Source organism: Doryrhamphus excisus, chromosome 12 (assembly GCF_030265055.1).
Source record: "Doryrhamphus excisus isolate RoL2022-K1 chromosome 12, RoL_Dexc_1.0, whole genome shotgun sequence".
NCBI lineage: Eukaryota > Metazoa > Chordata > Actinopteri > Syngnathiformes > Syngnathidae > Doryrhamphus > Doryrhamphus excisus.
The window spans coordinates 7,598,732-7,618,293 of NC_080477.1; the positions used below are offsets into that span (position 1 = coordinate 7,598,732).

Genomic DNA, 19,562 nt, shown 5'->3' on the forward strand with positions numbered 1-19,562 from the left:
AAAACGAAAGATATTGACTCCATTTTTGTTGGTTTGTTTTTGTCACGTGCGGTCTTGGTAGCTTTATGGTTCGGCCCCAGGATGCAGAGAGCAGGACCAAAAGTGCAGATGAAAGGTTGAGTTTAATGCAATAATGGCAGCAGCAGGATAACACAACAGCCACTACAAAACAAGCCAAATAAGGGCCAATAAGGGCATGGACACCGGAACAGAGGCAAAGAAGGAACTAAAAAAGCTGTCACGAGGGGGTTGTTGTGACAGTTTTGTTTTTAAACAGGAATGGGCTTGACTCAGCATGCATGCTTTTTCAGCAGGTTCCATAAACACATCCTCCAGCATCAGTACCACATCAGCCAGCATTGGACAAGCACAGACAGCACATGCATACAAAAATTGGGAAAAGCAGCAAACAGAAGGAGTTTACTGCGCTACTAACCGTGATAAGTGAGTTTCTGCAATGTAGAATTCCTAACTCATTATTCAAATATGTTGGCAGTTTAAGCATAGAAACCCCTATAGTTACCTTTAGACCAGGGGTGGGCAAACTTTTTGACTCGCGGGCCGCATTGGTTTAACAAAATTGACGAGGGGCCAGACTATTACTAACTGTCCACCTGGAATTATTGTATCTGTAAAAGTGTCATGCAATCTGCTATATGTGCAATTTGAGGTCATTCATTTGATGTAAAGTGCGTTATAAATTGAATTTATTATTATTATTATTTAAATATTTTTATTTTATGTGAGTGTGAATGGTTGTATGTCTATATGTGCCCTGTGATTGGCTGGCCACCAGTCCAGAGTGTACCCCGCGTCTTGCCCGAGGGCAGCTGGGATGGGCTCCAGCAACCCCCGCGAATGAATGAATTAATATTTTTTGTTTTTATTTTTTAAATTGTTTTATTAATGTCTTTTTTTTTTTTTTTATTGTGCTTGTGTCCCTTTTTTCAGGAGCACTTTGTAAACAACAGACCACATCAAATAACAATATTGATAAAACAGCTACTTCAACCATCAAAAGGTTGGCTCAAGCCATGATGCCAGGTTGTACGATAAATTTAAATGAAATACTTTAAAAAGAACAGGCGGGCCATATTCAATCACTTGGCGGGCCGGATGTGGCCCCCGGGCCATAGTTTGCCCACCCCTGCTTTAGACTCATAATACCCAATTTAGTATATATACACAGTATATGTACATAAGCCTTTTAAGACATAAATATGAATATAAAGTGCTTGTTAGTGTTATTATAAATGTGTTCCCTAGGGGAAATGAGCGAGTGGCGGATAGGAAGTGACGAACAGTTGAGTTTCAGCTTTCCGCGGGTTATGGCTGTAACAGTAGGCCATATTTTTATTGGGGATTTGCATTAGGGGTTATTGTGTCTGTTGCAAGATAATTCAAACCTGAAAATAAAAGCCTGTTGTTGCAGCAATCAAGTCTGGTGTGCGTCTCGCCGCACGTTACGAATGCCTTGTCTGTATTTCAGTTAATTTAGCCATTTTTATGCTTGAAAATGTATAACTTAGCCACATAATATTTGCTGAAATATGCATATGTATTGACGAGTAATAGGCCATATTCAAACGCAAAACAGCATGTTTTATTAATTATTTTTGAACTACAGTGATTGAGTGAAGCTTTGAAATTAGAACTATGAAGTGATAAGTTACAGCTAAAATTCCTAAATGCTAGTTTTGTGAAGTAATGATGAAAGTATAAACACTTATAATGGTATGCAACTAAGTTACCTCTTTGATTAAAGTGTGAACCAAAATCCACATATACATTTGGTGACCGAGAAATCTTTTCCGGGCTGCACGGCGGTCGAGTGGTTAGCGTGCAGACCTCACAGCTAGGAGACCAGGGTTCAATTCCACCCTCGGCCATCTCTGTGTGGAGTTTGCATGTTCTCCCCGTGTATGCATGGGTTTTCTCCGGATACTCCGGTTTCCTCCCATATTCCAAAAACATTTCCGTAATGTACAGCCAGCAAAGATTAATTTCCTCTTGGAGCCCAATAAATGTAATCTAACTCTGAATAATTTGGATAGAAGACACAGAAATGTAATTCATATCCATAAGCAAAGAGGACACAAGCATGCATGCATGCATTCCACACACACACACAGGATTTTTTATCTAACACTTACAATCTTACAATCTCAGCGGGCGATGACACCAGACAATGTGGAACCGCTGAAAAGGTTTTCATAGAATTAGGAAAAAACATTGATCATAGTCATCATATAGTATATTTTTCAGTGGGAGTGAGAAGCGTAGAACAGCACCCACCACCAGGAGATATCAAACTGTTGAATGATTGCCTGTGTCTCTACGGACTAGCAGCAAGATCAAAGAATCCATATCTGACTCCCCAAAGGGACATTCGCTTTGCATCTCATCTCTCTGCTCAGTTAGATTGACATATTCTATCTTTCTTTGCAATGCCTGGAAACTACCACTATCTCATCCAAAAATATTTCTCTCCAGACCAAAAACTTTGGAACGCACACACACACACACACACACACATGCTATAACCATCATTTATCATTTATAACCATCTTGGTTATTATGTCTGTACCCAGTGAGTGTAAACAGTGGTAGGAAATGAATGAATGTTGCACAACAGCAACCCAAGAAGTCATTAGATAAAGTCATCCATTGGAGTAAAATAGTCCAAACAAAATGTAGGTTATGAAGTATTTCACTTATGTTATCTTTAAATATGTGATCTACTTTACAAACATGAAATACAAGCATTTGGTCTGACAATAAATTACCGACCTGTTCTTATTTTCAAATTCACAGCAAAATTAGTCACAGTATGTAATATCATCTCGATTGGAGAGCAAAGTTAACTTTAAAAGGACATTTTTTTTCTCCTGACTTGTACTATAAATTATGCAATGTAAAGCTCTTCTAGACCTGCATCTCGTTGGAGAGTCTGAGTCTTGGAATGGTTGTTGCTAAATGTCTCTGTCATTCAATTTAATGTATAGTACATGAGTTTGCCTGCATATTGAAGGACTTAGAGCAAGGCAAATAGTTACAAAAGACATCCTGATAACTTTAACGTGTGTAGACAGCAGCTGACGGAATAGATTCTTTTTGTTGTGGTTTCTGGCCTTAACAAGGAAGAATAATATATAAAGTGGGAGGACAAAGTGTACGAATGTGTATAACCCCGTGGTATTTCTTACATTTCTGCATAAATTGTTAATAAAATGTAGTCTGATCTTCATCTAAGAACAAACAAACTTATGCCTATGATTATTTTGACTGATAACGTTCACATTCTAATTTTCTTTTCTTTTATTGCATTAAAATTACTTTGACGTATGTACACACAGCGCAACATGTATAGTTTTGACAACAGCACTTCCTGTTTCCCAGCTTGCTTTGCTGTATTGTTGTAAATAGCTGCTAAATTACACGTTTAGAGCTCACATAGTTGATGTGAATTATTCTGAATTATTCATTGGTAGAGTCTTGTCTGTTGTCATCTATCTATTATGTTGCTATGTGATGTTTTTTTTAAGCTCCTTCTTTAAAGACACCGTGAGTAAGACTGGGAGGTGGAATGTTAACCCCGAGCGTGATTTCTATGCAGCTGGTACGTTCATTGGGAGCTCTGTTATTAAAATGCTTTCTAAGTAAAGTCTTAACTACAATGTACAGCAATGGAAGCAATTTTGTGATGTTGTTGCTGAAAGCTTAATATCATCGTCTTGCATGATGGGGAAAAATCTGATACCGATGTTGACTGATATCACCTTTTAATGCCACTATCTGGCCAATAATAATCACGTTTTCAAATTATATGACATTCCCGTCAACAGTGCAGTGCATCATAGTGACTTTCATATCACTTCGTCTCATCAACCAAGTTCTGGTCAGTTTTTGGTATTTAAGAAAGTAGCAATGCATGACACAATGTTTGTCCATACAAAAGTCAGACTGGGCAATCGATCTGCGTTATTTGTTCTCTCTGTTCTCTCCATCACCCGTTTGATAGTCTTTACTGCTGGTATAGTGAAACTACACGTCTGACTATGAAATCAGTGATGCCGATATTCCTTCTAGCAAAAAGCCAAAGGGATACCTTTATGACCCATAATACACTGAGGCCGAACTTCATCAGGTCGAATGGGCAGAGAGAGCTAGAGGAACAGAGAGCGCTGAAGCTGTAAATCTCAGTAAACTATTCACTTTTTTTCTTATTATCACCTCGTACTTTGGTACGAGGTACATTATTAAAAATAAAAAAAAACCTTAAACTGTATTATGGAAAGCAGGAAGTGAACAAATGTAAGAGTTACTGATTGTTAAAGTACAAGATGGTAGGATTTAATAAGCTTTGCTTCTTCCTACTCCTTTTGGACATGTGGAACTGTGAACTGATTATGGGATGCATTCAATTGTAATCTGATGCATGTTCAAATGAAATAAAACCATTACCATTACCATATTATCTTATTTTGACTGATTTCCAAGTGACACTAGACATCAACAGTATATCTATGTCAGTCATCTATGTCAGTCAGTGTGACGAGCCACACTTCTACAGAGCTGACTATAATAATGGTAATAATAACAGTCATCATATAATGTCTTGGGCGTGTAGGAACGTAATCGTCCTCGCTGAAGTGTGCACCACACACAAAAAGCTGTTTCATCCTGGCCATTTTGGTTCCCAATTATGGCAAGAAGCCAAGTTGTAACAGAAAACCATGGAATATATAGACCGATTCAGACACATTCTTGTAGTTACAGCCCAGAGGGGCCTCATTTACGTATGAAGCTTGCATATGCACAAAATGGGACTGAAATATGGTAACTATAAAAACACAACTTGAAGAATGTGTGCACTGCTATGCCAACTCTGTAATTGGCGTACGCACCTTTTTGGAGACATGGCAAAATGGCAGCACACATTTTTAGCAGTGAAGTGAAATCATATGTTAGAAATAAACATGCAATGGAAGCCAATAAATATTTTTTTTTAATCATTGCATGATCATTGCTTCTTTCCTTTTCCACAAATAATGGCTTTTCTTTTGTTGTGTTGTGAAATAACATTGTGTGTTGTGTTCGTCATAAAATAATCATAATTATACCTAATAGTTTGATGGTATTAGTTCAATAATTTTAATGTATCCATCTGGAATTGCAGCAATTAAATTTTGATATAATTCCATCCCTGTTTTGCACCTTTATCTCCATCCTTAAAATAAAAAACGGAAAAACTGAATTTGCCAAGCTTTCATTCATCTAAATATGTCATCAATTGTAGAAAGATTCTCTCTAAAAGTGAAAAATGTGCACCTTGATATCCGACCGCTCTTTTGCCTCGGTTGGCTCTGCTCCATTTCCGCAGAATGCACCGGATGTTCTGTCACTCAATCTTTGTTTTATTTGCTATGCCACTACTGTGTCTTCCAAATATGACACTTTTTCCAATATGACACTTTTTCTTCTTCATCTTCGTCATCTTCCCACCAGCTTTGATTTCAATGCAATCTAAGGTCATTACATTGCTTTCACGAGCCACTTTGCATTGATCATTTATGAATTGAAGGCATAGAGAGGGCATGGGGTGCAGCTGTGTACACATTTTTGTCTCTAAACACATTTTGGGTTTCTGGGGTACGCAGACCACACACAGTTTTATAGATGACGCCTCTGAAAATTACAATTCCACACCATTTTGATATTTTCTTTTTGCCAAACCCACTCTAGCCGACAGTCACTTTAACTATAAACAATGTGAAACACATACACAGTGCAGGCCGCAGTGATATGAAGGGAGAGAAAATAACGCAGGGTGATTATGAAGTCTGACATCTTTTGGACAACAGTCACATGATTAAAATGTATTACTGAGAATCAAAACGCTATACTTTGGTAACCTCACCAACTAGTAGCAACTACAAGCCAAACAACAAGCCAAAGTCAGGTATCACCTTCTGGTCTACGAACCGCAGGACTACTTTGTTTCTCACTCAGCCAACCGTGAAAAGATTGCATCATCTTCCTCCTGCACCTCCTCGCTCCATTTTGATGAAACACCTCTGGGGGGAAAAGACAAAGATGCGACCACAGTCCTCAGGCTTAGTGCCGAGGACACACATTTCACTATTTTCATAGGGGGCCGTACATTTAGAAGGAAAAGGATAGGAAATCTTTCAGTACAACAAATGCAATAACAAATGCACGTCCATGTGTTTAAGCAACAAGAGGGTCACATGAAAAACACTGGCTACTAATTTACAGCATCAAATTCAAGGTTTGATGGGCTGCATCAACAATAAGTGTATTCTGCTCTCTACACCGGGGTCCCTTTGTTTGTCAAAAAGACACAGTATAAGCCTGTGTGGAGGGTCAGTCTGGTATAAGCCCTCATTTTCCCTTTTCCCACGAGGGAATCTTTATTAAGACCGAATGCCAGAATGCCACAAATCACTCATGCATCACACTAACAAACAAACCAATCTGTATAAACAACTCCATGGATGGTCAATCAATATGCTGTACAGATATATTTTTTGGCATTCTACTTGAATGGTGATCTTTGTGCATTGTTTGTGAATTTATTCATTTATTCATTTTCTACGCGGGCGTGCTGGAGCCTATCCCAGCTGTCTTCGGGTACACCGTGGACTGGTCGCCAGCCAATCACAGGGCACATATAGACAAACAACCATTCACACTCACATTCATACCTTAGGTTAATTGTCGACTCCAAATTGTCCATAGGTATGAATGTGAGTGTGGGTTCAGACCAGGGTTCAATTCCACCCTCGGCCATCTCTGTGTGGAGTTTGCAGGTTCTCCGGTTTCCCCCCACATTCCAAAAACATGCTAGGTTAATTGGCGACTCCAAATTGTCCATAGGTATGAATGTGAGTGTGAATGGTTGTTTGTCTATATGTGCCCTGTGATTGGCTGGCGACCAGTCCCCGCCACTCACCCGAAGACAGCTGGGATAGGCTCCAGCACCCCCTCGACCCTTGTGAGGATAAGCGGAATAAATGTTCATGGGGGAGCCATGACGAACTGCCGTCACACCTCCTACCATGAACATTCATTCATTCATTCTCTACCGCTTTTTCCTCACGAGGGTCGTGGGGGTGCTGGAGCCTATCCCAGCTGTCTGGACTGGTCTCCCGCCAATCACAGGGCACATATAGACAAACAACCATTCACACTCACATTCATACCTATGGACAATTTGGAGTCGCCAATTAACCTAGCATGTTTTTGGAATGTGGGAGGAAACCGGAGTACCCGGAGAAAACCCATGCATGCACGGGGAGAACATGCAAACTCCACACAGAGATGGCCGAGGGTGGAATTGAACCCTGGTCTCCTAGCTGTGAGGTCGGCGCGCTAACCACTCGACCACCGTGCCGCCCTACCATGAAAAATAAATGAATTTACCATCCACTTTCATAAACCCAACAACGTAGAACAAAACAAGCTTGATAAAGTCACATTACCGGATCGATCATATCTCCTTAAAAGATGATCATAATACGGATTCCATGGTTTGTGAAACCCTAATGACAGCAACACCACAAATGATACACTGTAGTGTACACAGCTCTGAGCACCACAAATGGCAAGTTTGTTCACAAAGCCCTAAGCCTTAAAGTCGTATCGACTAGTGCTCGGGTAACAACATGGAATTTGCCAGCTGTTCCAGCAAAGTGCTGCCGGGAATTAATAGGATCTGTGAGTTTTTCAGCAAGTACTGTATTTGACATTTTGTGACAATACACTATAATTACATTGTCATACTGGGTTGTCAGGATATGCTTGTATATTTTCAGAATGATTAATTAAAATTTATACACTAAAGGGGCGACTGAAGATACGACCTTTGAAGCAACCTTTTTCTTTTAATGAGGGATTTTTGTTACATTGATGTCAAAAATGCAAACACTGGATGGGATAATATAATCTGTCTTTTGTAGTCTCTTGTAATGTGCTGGTGCCAACATCTTTCTGTCTGTTTTATGTATACGTTTTCTTAAGGCATTATTCAGAATGCTTGGATAAAGAATAAAAACATTATCATTTAAAATGTATAAGGAGATTTTCTAATATTACATTTTCCATTACAGTCCATTTGTTTTTTTTTGAGTGCATATTCATTCATTCATTCATTCAGTGCTTGGCGATAAACCCCTGATCAAAATTTTACGAGGCGGGGTACACCCCGGACTGGTTATCAGCCAATCACAGGGCACATATAGACAAACAACCATTCACACTCACATTCATACCTATGGACAATTTGGAGTCACCAATTAACCTAGCATGTTTTTGGAATGTGGGAGGAAACCGGAGAACATGCAAACTCCACACAGAGATGGCCGAGGGTGGAATTGAACCCTGGTCTCCTAGCTATGAGATCTGCGCACCAACCACTCAACCACCGTGAAGCCCTTCTTTAATATTATATTTCTTTATTAATAATAGGCCATATTCTTCCCCAAAACACAATGATCTATTAATTAATATATTTTTGAAAAACTCATTGAGTACAAAGGGTATAAAGTAAAATATTATAGTGATCATTTGCATGCAAAGGTAAGTGGCTCTATGTGCAAATGAACCACTGCATCATGCAAGTGGTTAATGCCAGCTAGATATCAGATGTCCTCAAATAGCAATGGAACTTTTATAACGCCTCTTAAATACTGGATTTTTATGGTGGTAATAAGGACAAATGGAAAAGTTGGCTATCTAGGAGGTACAATGGCCTCATAAAACCAGATGGTCACTGACAGAGGGAATTTTTAAAGATGTTAATGTCCCATAAGGGCAGTAATGTCCAGGATTAAACAGATGTGGTAAGAGCATGGCAGACAATAAAAGACTAATCAGTAATTTTATGACATCAGCCATCAACACACTTGCATTTGAAGTAATGCTATTTTTCTTTCTCGTTCAGTGTATTCTCTTCAATCGTTCGGAAACTTTGGATTTCAGAGAACTAGAAAATATCCCTCTGAAATCCCGTGTAGTGATGTTTGGGTCTCAATCCAGAGCAGATTATCCAAACTGTCAGTTTAATGAAAAACATTTTTTCCTCTGGCACAAAATTTAAGAGGCTTACACATCTTTGCCATCTTCAATCATTGACCAAGCTTATCCAAATTTCAACACCTGCCTCACGGAGATGCAAAGGCAAACATTGAGAGGCTGATTATGAATTCATGAGGAGCTCTGTAAACACATATAAACAAATCAACAAGGCTTGACAAACACTGCTATGTTTTCACTATCAAATAGTGGTGCTAGCAAAGATGTCCGCATGAAAATAAACACTTGAGTAATAATTGGAGTTTTTTTTACACAAAATAGCACAAATAGATTGAATGAAGTGATGAAGGAGCCATCTATGCCACTAGCATGTGTACAGTTGATATCTGCATGTACGCAATTCAGCATATGCAACCCCTTGGAAATATTTTCTCTCAAAGTTTTCTCATCTTATTCACTCTAAGCCAGTAATAATACATGACTGTACATGTAAAATGTACAGTAGGGTGCATCAAATTTGAATAGGAAATTTTAAATTCATAATATCAATTTGGCTGGTATTCCAATTTTTTTCTAATGAACATAAAAATGTCTTTTGCAAAGTTTTGAGGAAATCCATTGAGATTTAGGGGTGCCACCTCACACATAAACTTTTGTAAAATTTCGGAAAATGTGCAATTTATAGTCTAATTGCCAAAAAGTTGACCTGGAAATGTTGAGTACAATGAACTTCTATACAGCATCATTTTCTATAGGGTTATCAAAGGGGGCCCAGACCAAAGACCAAGCTGCGACTGCTAGTCTGAAAGGAACTAGTTGTTGAGGGCACAGTGCCTAAAATAATAAATGTCTATATAAAGTATATAGCGTATATAAAGTATAAAGTGTATAAAAAGTGTATATCAGATTGTGTAGGACTACAGTACCACTCTCAATAAATATGAGGCATCAGTAATACTGTCTACTCTATATTACTGTTGTTGATGTTATGCTTGCTCAGCTATTAGCTAACTGTCATTAGCAAACTGTAGCTAGCTAATGTTAGCTACAGTAGAGGCAATGAGCACTAAATACCTATAAATATGACTAAAAATCATTCAAATTACAAAGACAAAAACACAAATTTGCTAGTAATATGTAATAAGAATAGAAATACCAACAAAAACATAAAGATCACCTTAGAGTTCTTGAGCTGCAGTCTTTGCTGACCTCAAATCTCCATGGCGACCATTGAACTGTTCACCACTTTATTCCACAAAAACAGATGTATGGTGGCACCCCTAAATAATCATGTATTGGAAAAAAAATTGTATGTGTTGTTTCTACATATATTGGAACACTTTTAGTACCCAGCCATATCAAAATTCAATAATTGTGTTTTTTGATGCACCCTCATGTATAGCAAACATATATTTTACCACGTGTGGATGCAACGCTGCAAGATAGTTGCTACCAAAGAACTAGCTTCAATGGCCGATCTGTCCTCAAAACTTGCAGCAATGTCAACACAAGCCAATATTGTTTCTAAATTGTTTCTGGAATTCCAACAGTATGGATGTTGTAGACGTGGCTTGGAGAAAGACCTTCTCTGACCGCCATTACAGCACCTGACGACCAGGCTAAAGGCTAGACCGTGACTCTGATTACATCTGTTTGTGGGAAGTCTAGCACGATAACCCCTGCGAATGGCAGGAATGTAACTCATTGATCTGTATTATGAGAATTTTGTTGGTTATCCAGTAAAAAGTAATGCACTATTTGTAGAAGACCCGCATGTTTACTAAAGGGGACGTATTATGCTTCTTTCACTTCTCTGAACTGACCTTTTCTGACCACTGAGGCAGCAGAATTCGCCTCAAGGTGGCTGTGGATGAGGAGATCAGTGGGTGGGGTAGGGCTACCTGCACACAAGCTGGGGCCTGATCAACTGGGTCGCCTTGGCGAGAACCCGAAACACTCAAGTGCCCCAGGTAACATCACTGATGATGTGTCCAGGTTGCATTACAACTGTGTATGTTCTAAACAATTGCTGTTTGAAAAGCTGCTTTCATTGGTGTGTATGTAACATAATTACTTGAAATTACTTAAAAATTTACTTAAATGTTATAGTTTTCAGCTGCAGTCTGAAAAATATCAAGGTGTTCAAAAGTCACAGATGTCAAAGTCACAGTTTTCTGCAACATATGAATCCATAAACGTTACCAGCTTGATGAAAAGCACATCTGTTTTCAACCATCCGAACATCCACCCCCTCCCACCCTTCATATTTGGTAGGGAGTAATTTCACAGACTTAGTGCTACTGTGCTGTCATAGTGGCACTAGCAATGCAATCTTTCTTCCCAAACAGGTCCTGTCATAATTCTTGTAATCTTTCCTTCCAAGCAAAGTCATGGGAATACTTGCAGTTGTTGAACGTAAGCACTTTATACTGCAAAAGCAGATTGCTGCCCGGTGACGTCCGCATACTACGATTATGAAAATTAATCCTGTGATGTGACTGGATTCTTGAATTTCAAATCCATAAGAGGCTGATGACACACGTACTGGATGTTATTTTTGAGGGGATAACCTTATTACAGCTACAGAAATGGCTTCAGTTCGACCAGCCAGTATAAATTACACAAAGAAGCTCTCGGGAATACCTCTACGTGTTGGATAACGCGACTAAATACAGACCTTTACTTCACTGAAAATGTACCCACAAATACAGCAGTAAGGATTAAGACAGACTTATGATTGCTCAAGTACGGGGGATGTGATTGCATACATCAATTCAAGGTCTTCCACAGTTTACACCTTCAGAATACTACCAAGTTTATAGTGTTTGTCTGCTCACAGCTGGCAGAAAGCCACATCTGTTCTTCCTCCAGATGCAGGCATCGTCCATATCTCAGGGACGACACAGTCATTGCAACATGTAAACAAAAAGGCAAAAGGGGCCCGAATAACAACAGTCTAATCACCTGTGTAATGTTTTGTCCATATTTGCTCACACAGGTCTTGCTGTTGTATTACAGCAACTAAAAGGATGGAGTGGTTTCATTGTAACACATGTTGAAATCTCTCAGGTTTTAATGATACTGTTGTCTGTCGTTTAATGACAATGCTGTCATCCAAGGTGCGTGGTGTGCAGCAATCTTATAGCACGTCAGCATCAGAATAAGAAGGTTCCGAGTTCAAATCTCAACTCTCTGTGTGCAGTTTGCATGTTCTAGCCATGCTCATATTGGTTTACTATGTGTACTCTCATGCACTAAAATAGTAGGATACAAAACAATCTGATAAAGGTGTTTACATGCCTTTGAAAAATCCGGTTTTATGCCAATTCATGCAATATAATTTTTCTTTAATGCACGTAAAAGTACTAATAGTCGAACCTTTCCTTAATTACATAATCTCAGTTCACATCACTGTGTACATTACATAACTGTTCTTTTATTGTTATTGTCAATAGTAGCAATATTGTTAGCTAGGACAGAGAGATGTGTGTATACTTTTGAATCTTTTATATGCTTTATGCTTATATGCTATATGCTTTATATACCCTTTCTTATGATTGGCTTCACTTTTTTATGTAGGCAAATCAGTGAGCTAACCAAACTAATTTGGTGTTCCAATAATTAGTGCTGAAATGTATTCAAATCAATAAAACAAGGGTGCCCAAATTTAGGCACCTGCCTAGTTTTGTTTAAATTATTTATTATAAATTAATTATTATTATTCATTATTGCACACTCTCTGTAAAATCTATAGACTCACTTCTCATCTATCACTGTGTTGGTCTGCTATATGATATATTTGACTAATATTTCTGATCCCAACAACCAATGATTTATAAAGGAAAATCTTGGAAATTATTATTATTATCAGGGGTGCCCAAACTTTTTCATCCCACTGTAATTAGTATAATGACAATAAGCGAGTAAACTTGTTCAGGACACTTGAAAAAGTGAGTACATACCCCATGAATGTGATATTCAGATGTATTTTACAGAATATGGGCGATATTGATAGGTGGCCAATTAATCTGAGCATCCCCAGTTTCTCTAGCATGTCATATACAGTATATGACAGATCTTTGGGATTGAAAACAATGTAAAACAACATGGTTCATATCAATTTTATAGTTGATTCATCTCTTTGCCCTTTCTTCATTTGATGAGCTTGATCCACCCACACTGATTCGTTCTAACTTTGTATTGGTAATTATGTTAGAGAGTACAAATGTAGAATGAGCCTTTATTGCTGGTGTGAATACCACTGTACTCCCGAGGTGCACCCCAATTAAACCCCTCTCTATCTCTTTGTCTTTGTTTGATGTTAAATCATTTAGTATGTTTCCCTTTGGGGAGGATTCATTATTTAAGAATCTAAGCAAATACTCAACAATCACCAGCTTTTGGATGCTGCGGAACACTTTAAATAAACATTTGTTTTACTATTTGGAGAGTAAGAAGTGGCATGCGTGAAGAGTAAAAACGTGTGGCCTCATGAAAAAAGCATGCGTGAGCTTTTGTAGCAAACTCAGCATTAGCATATTCAACAAAACATTGTACAAACAGTCCATGTTTGGACTTATGTCCTTGCTTCTCTATTTTATAGCATTTACCAAAGACCAGTCACCAATGTGTACTTTGACACACACTGTCTTTCACACTAATTGGCTTGATCCACGTTAACACAAGTTATGATGTGCTTCCTTGTTAACTATAAAATTTAGTAGAGAGAAGAACCAATCTTCCCTCTGTCGACGCCGCAAAGATGAAAATAATTTATGAGAGAAAGATTGTGCGTTATCCTCCACCATGACTTCTCATTACACGAAGCACTTAGCAGTGCCTGTGTGCTCTTTATGCGCTTCAAAAACACCTACGCACTCATAAATACCACCGCAAGCCCTAAGGGTGGATTGTATGTCAGTGGTTGGATACGTAAATTTGTGTGATGAATTTGTGGATAACAAGGCAGAGGCCTGGCCTTGAAATTGTGTACACTCATTTCAGGTCCAGTCCTTCATCAAGGAGAATGACTGCCACAAGCCTTTGGTAGTATGACATGGAGTCATGGAATCTGATTGACAACACTGATTACTAATTCGCTTTGAAGAGACAATAAGTTACAGCACAACAATGTTTTTTGTCAAAATCTAATCTTCATTCTCCAGCTTCTCAGCTGTGGACTCCTGTAGAGCAGCTACACACAATAACTGTATTTCCTTGCCTTTCCAAAACGGCCTGTTTTAATTTATTCCACCCACGGCCCGCCTCTGAGAAACACCCACTCCGTTGTGATTGGTGATACTCCCAAGCACTTCAGAATACTTCCAGACTACTGCCGAACCCCGAGAAGGGGCACTCATTGTCGGACACACTTTGTCAGAAGCACCGCAGATGCGGTGGAGCTCAGGAAAACAATGACTCGAGAGCGGATCATTCATCTAGCCTGCCCGACGAAGAGCAGCTCATTGTCGGACACACTCATTGTCAGACACACTTTGTCATGGGCACTCAGAAGCCAGATGTGAGGGTGTCGTGTTTGCGACCTGATAGCTTCCAACTTTACTGGCCTGACAAGAAGATTCCACTTGAGATGTTTTCCACATTGCACAGTGGAAGGGTTGCCATCATGATCTGAGATGCTTTGGAATGCTCAGATACAGTAAACCTCGGATATATCGGACTCGGATATATCGGAAATTCGCTCACAACGGACAGATAAAAAAGAACCAATTTTTCTGTAATGCATTTCCAATAAAAATTCATTGCATATATCGGATTTTTTATCATGGATTTCGCCTATTTTGGACAAAATCTCCAGTCCCGTTCCAATGCATTTCCATTAAATTTCCCTCGCATATATCGGATGGCCGCATCGTGCCGCTCCGATTCGCCGAATCGTGACAGGCCGCTATACGACGTCATTTGCAGCGTTTGCAGCGTTGCCTGCGCGTCCAGGTACATTGGAAACATAGTCAAGGAAGTGCCTTTTTATAACGGATAAAATCCGATTTACGCAAATACCGGATATAAATCCGATATATGCGTAAAACGGACATTTTCCGGTATACGCATATAACGGATTTCGCTTATATCGGACAAAACCAGTGGGAACAATTGAATCCGATATATCCGAGGTTTACTGTACTACCAAGCACTTCAGAATACTTCCAGACTACTGCCAAACCCCGAGAAGGGGCACTCATTGTCGGACACACTTTGTCAACAGTGAACAGTCAACAGTGACTCGAGGGCGGTGCATCCACCTAGCCTGCCTGACGAAGAGCAGCTCATTGTCGGACACACTCATTGTCAGACACACTTTGTCATAGGCACTCAGAAGCCAGATGTGAGGGTGCCGTGTTTGCGACCTGATAGCTTCCAACTTTACTGGCTTGACAAGAAGATTCCACTTGAGATGTTTTCCACATTGCACAGTGGAGAGGGTGCCATCATGATCTGAGATGCTTTGGAATGCTCAGATAGTATATTTTAACATTTACCTAACATTCCCTAATCCCATTCTTATGCTCATTGCCAAACAGCACATATGAAATTAAACAAAGATGTCAAAACAAATCAAGCATCTAACAACTGATTACAAATTCTACTAATAATCGTAGCAATCAGATTAAGAATTAAGTCAACAAATATCAGCAACTGATAAACTGATGGCCAAGAAAGAACCGATAAACAATACCAGCAGCAAGTGGCAAGCTCTACACTATTACTGTGTTGTCGTATGTGTTGTAAAGCATACAATTACAGTCCCCTACGCAATTTTCTAAAACGTCAAGAGTGACGAATGGTGTATTCAACAAACAAATTTTGCCTGGCTCGTTCTTGACTGGAACAGGTTTCCAGGCTAGGCGTCCAGCGGAAGTGCGCATCTTCACAACCTCTTCACACTTCTTCAGCTTGTGTCAACAACACTGTGACTGTGTTAGCCATTCATATGCTGCTACAGATGGTCTCATCGCTCTTCTTCAGCTCAGCAGCTGACATGATTCATGGGGTTCTGTGTCTTGATTTAGGGTCCTGTTCATATTTCTTAGAGCCCACAGCAGCGAGGCGATACCCATGCGGCAACGTCTCTGGGCTGTCTGAAAAGGGAGGCACCCCCTCTTGCACATATATACTTAAATTATTTGAAATAAAATACACATAGAGCATACTGTCTGATTTAAGAAGATTTTCTTGCTTGCAATATAAGTCAAAATTAACGGCTGAAGTGTTCACACACACCAGACCAACTGTTTACGGTGCGTATTCAGTTTGTTGCTGTTCCACTTAAGTCCACTTAAGTGTCAAATGCATGCATATCAACTGCAAGACCAGAAATTCAATCTGTTGAGAGACAATAGTCACTCCTCATACCATCATCACACTGAATGACTGACTGACCACGCCTGGAATCATTTAAAAGGGGAAAATTATGCTCATTTTTTGGCCCTTTGTATTGAGTTGTGAACTCCTATAGAGCAACTACACACAATAACCAGCAAAAAGAGCTTTTTAGTTCTTCCAGAATCTGCACCTATTCCAGTTGGATTCCGTGCTTTCCACAAAAATGGTTTGTTTAAATATATTCCACGCACAGCCCGGTCTAAAAAAGAACAAATCTTTCTGTAATGCATTTCCAATAATAATAAAAAATTCATTGCATATATTGGATTTTTTATAACGGATTTCGCCTATTTCGGACAAAATCTCCAGTCCCGTTCCAATGCATTTCCATTAAATTTCCCTCGCATATATCGGATGGCCGCATCGTGGTGCTCCGATTCGCCGAATCGTGACAGGCCGCTATACGACGTCATTTGCAGCGTTGCCTGCGCGTGCAGGTACATTGGAAACATAGTCAAGGAAGTGCCTTTTTATAATGGACAAAATCCGATTTATGCATATACCGGATTTAAATCCGATATATGCGTAAAACGGACATTTTCCGGTATACGCATATAACGGATTTCGCTTATATCGGACCAAACCAGTGGGAACAATTGAATCCGATATATCCGAGGTTTACTGTAGCTGCAAACCCAACTTTAAAGGAGTTGATTAGTGAGATCACTGGTGTTGGAATGGAAAGAAAAACAACCTCTGTTTTACTTTATCCCAGAGGTGTTTTTTTTTTAAAGATTCAGATTTATTAATATTAACAGAGGTGTCACTTGTAAGGTAGTGGTACACATGACTGAGTAGATGTGAGTGGTGAGTGTGTTTGTTTGTCTCTCTGTGTGTCCCGTGATTGACTGGCCGACCGAGATCGGGTGTAGTCTGCCTTTCGCCTAAAGTTAGCTGGCATAGGATACAGTTTAGGATAAATTCAAAATGGATGGATAGATGGATGTATGGAAGAGGTGTATCTTACTAACTTTGTCCATGCAATAATATGAATAGTTGCAATATTTCAGTCACTTGGAAGCTACTTATACATATAAATATTTAAACCAACATTTATTATTGATTGTTTGCCATATCAATTCCACTTTGCTGAATTTGTGTGATAATACCCCTTTCGCAAGTAGCCGTTTTATCTGGAGTCCAAATTCAACAATTTCACCTCCATAGGCCTCCAATTGCCCTGTCAGAGTGGACTATAATGGAAGAGTGCGTGCAACACTTCCTTATCGCTGCCAGTAAATTACCTCAGGATCTGATACAGGCTGCCAACTCACTGCAACATCTCTCAGCAGACACAAAGAGAAAGAAAGCAAGTGAAAAAGTGTCAAGGCTTGTCAAAAAGAGGCGAGTTGCTCTGTGGAGACTAAGAGCTCGAGCTGATCTCAAAGGTCATCTGATGTTATCTAAAGATCTTCTTCAGTCACCGACGCTTCGCCTTTTACACTCAACTCAACAGCTGGAGTCAAGCGTCTGTCAGTCAACACACTCATAACCTGCAGCTACGACAAAGCAGCTACAGCAGTTTGACATTCTTAATGAAGCAAAAAAATAAACATTTCTCTCTTTTGTATGAGCATATGAAATTAAGTAAATTAAACTACAGAACTGTGCAGGAAAATATATCAAAGTTTTCAGCTAGTTGTACAAAAAAAACAGAAAAATATACAAACTTTTTCAGTGCTTTGGTTCCGATTTTCTACAATAAAAGCTCTGATAAAACATTGCACTGTTCTCAAATATCTTAATTTGTATTTTTCTGCACAAAATAAGATAAAATAAATAAACAAATCAAGAATAAAGAAAATCAATCAATCAGTAATAAATAAATATATATAATAATAATAATAATAAAACGGCAAATAATAAAAACTTAAGAAACCACATATAGTTGGTGGGTAGACAAATTATTTTTTTCAGATTAAAATTAACAAAGCATTATTAGAGCCCTGTAGACATGACAAAACACGACTATAGTCACATTTATACTCTTTTTATTTACAACATATTGCGCAACTGCAGGGTCTTGAGACACATGCTAACTCGCAAACTAGCGAGCTAGCGACCTAAACGGTAGCCTTCAAGTTATTTCCTTTAAACTTAAATAGCCAAAAACTTACCACTTCCACACAGATAGTGAGGATAACTATTAACAGTTATTTAACCTTTAACATGAACATTAATCAAACGTAATATTTGTTTCTGGATGGATACATGATACCATACAGCATCCATATCAAACTTGAGCGGGCCGCACTAACATTAAACTTTCATATCAAGGCGGGGGCCTCAAACTAGTGTCATGCGGGCCACATTTGGCCCGCGGGCCGCGTGTTTGAGACCCCTGATGTAAATATTATTGACAGGAACATAAAATATACAGTCCCATGTGGGATTTAGTTGTTTTTCTTGCTAAGTGCTCTTGTTCACACGAGTTAGCACCGTCTTGCCAGTTATTGAGTTGATGTGAATTCACACTCTGTCATGCCTTGACACACGTGACATGCTAGTTTGTTTTTGTCATCTTATGGTTTTGCTGCCTGTTGTGCTTTTCTTAATTATATTTACTGCCTTTGTGTTTCTTTGTTAGACCTCATTGTTTCTTGATGTGGGCGAAGCTACTGGAGCTGGCCCCCATCATCATCTTTTTAGGCTCACCTGAGACGACTGGATTGCACCCAGTGATTCTCGCCCCAAGCTTAATCCTCTATGCCGCGTGCTGCCATCACTCCTTCCTACTTGCTAGTCTGCTGTTGGTTATACTCCGTGTCATCCAGTCCAGCCATGTCTGTCTGCAGCACATTAAGTAGCTCTGCTATGGTGGTGTGCATTATTCTTGCTTTAGCCTTTTTTGCTCCCTTTTAAGAACAATCCGAATGGGCTATGTTAAGTTCCTCTATTGTCAAGGTGGCTAGTCGGTGCTTCGGCGGTAATCCGTGGGACTTCAGAGGCATCTGACAGGTACTGGCAGGCCAAGGAGTCTGCAGTCGGCAGTTGCTTAAGGAAAAACTTGGGAGGAGTTTGGAAAAGTCATGGAGAACAATTTCCAGATGACTTCGAAGAGATTCTGGACCACCATCTGGCGTGTCAGAAGGGGGGAAGCA

The 19,562-nt window shown here is 39.4% G+C and overlaps 1 protein-coding gene across 3 annotated transcripts in view; it reads right to left on the reverse strand.

Moving 5' to 3' along the window:
• Nucleotides 1-19,562, reverse strand: part of gpc5a (glypican 5a) — a 131,174-nt gene that overhangs the window by 65,984 nt on the left and 45,628 nt on the right. The gene's annotated exons all lie outside the window — the stretch shown is intronic.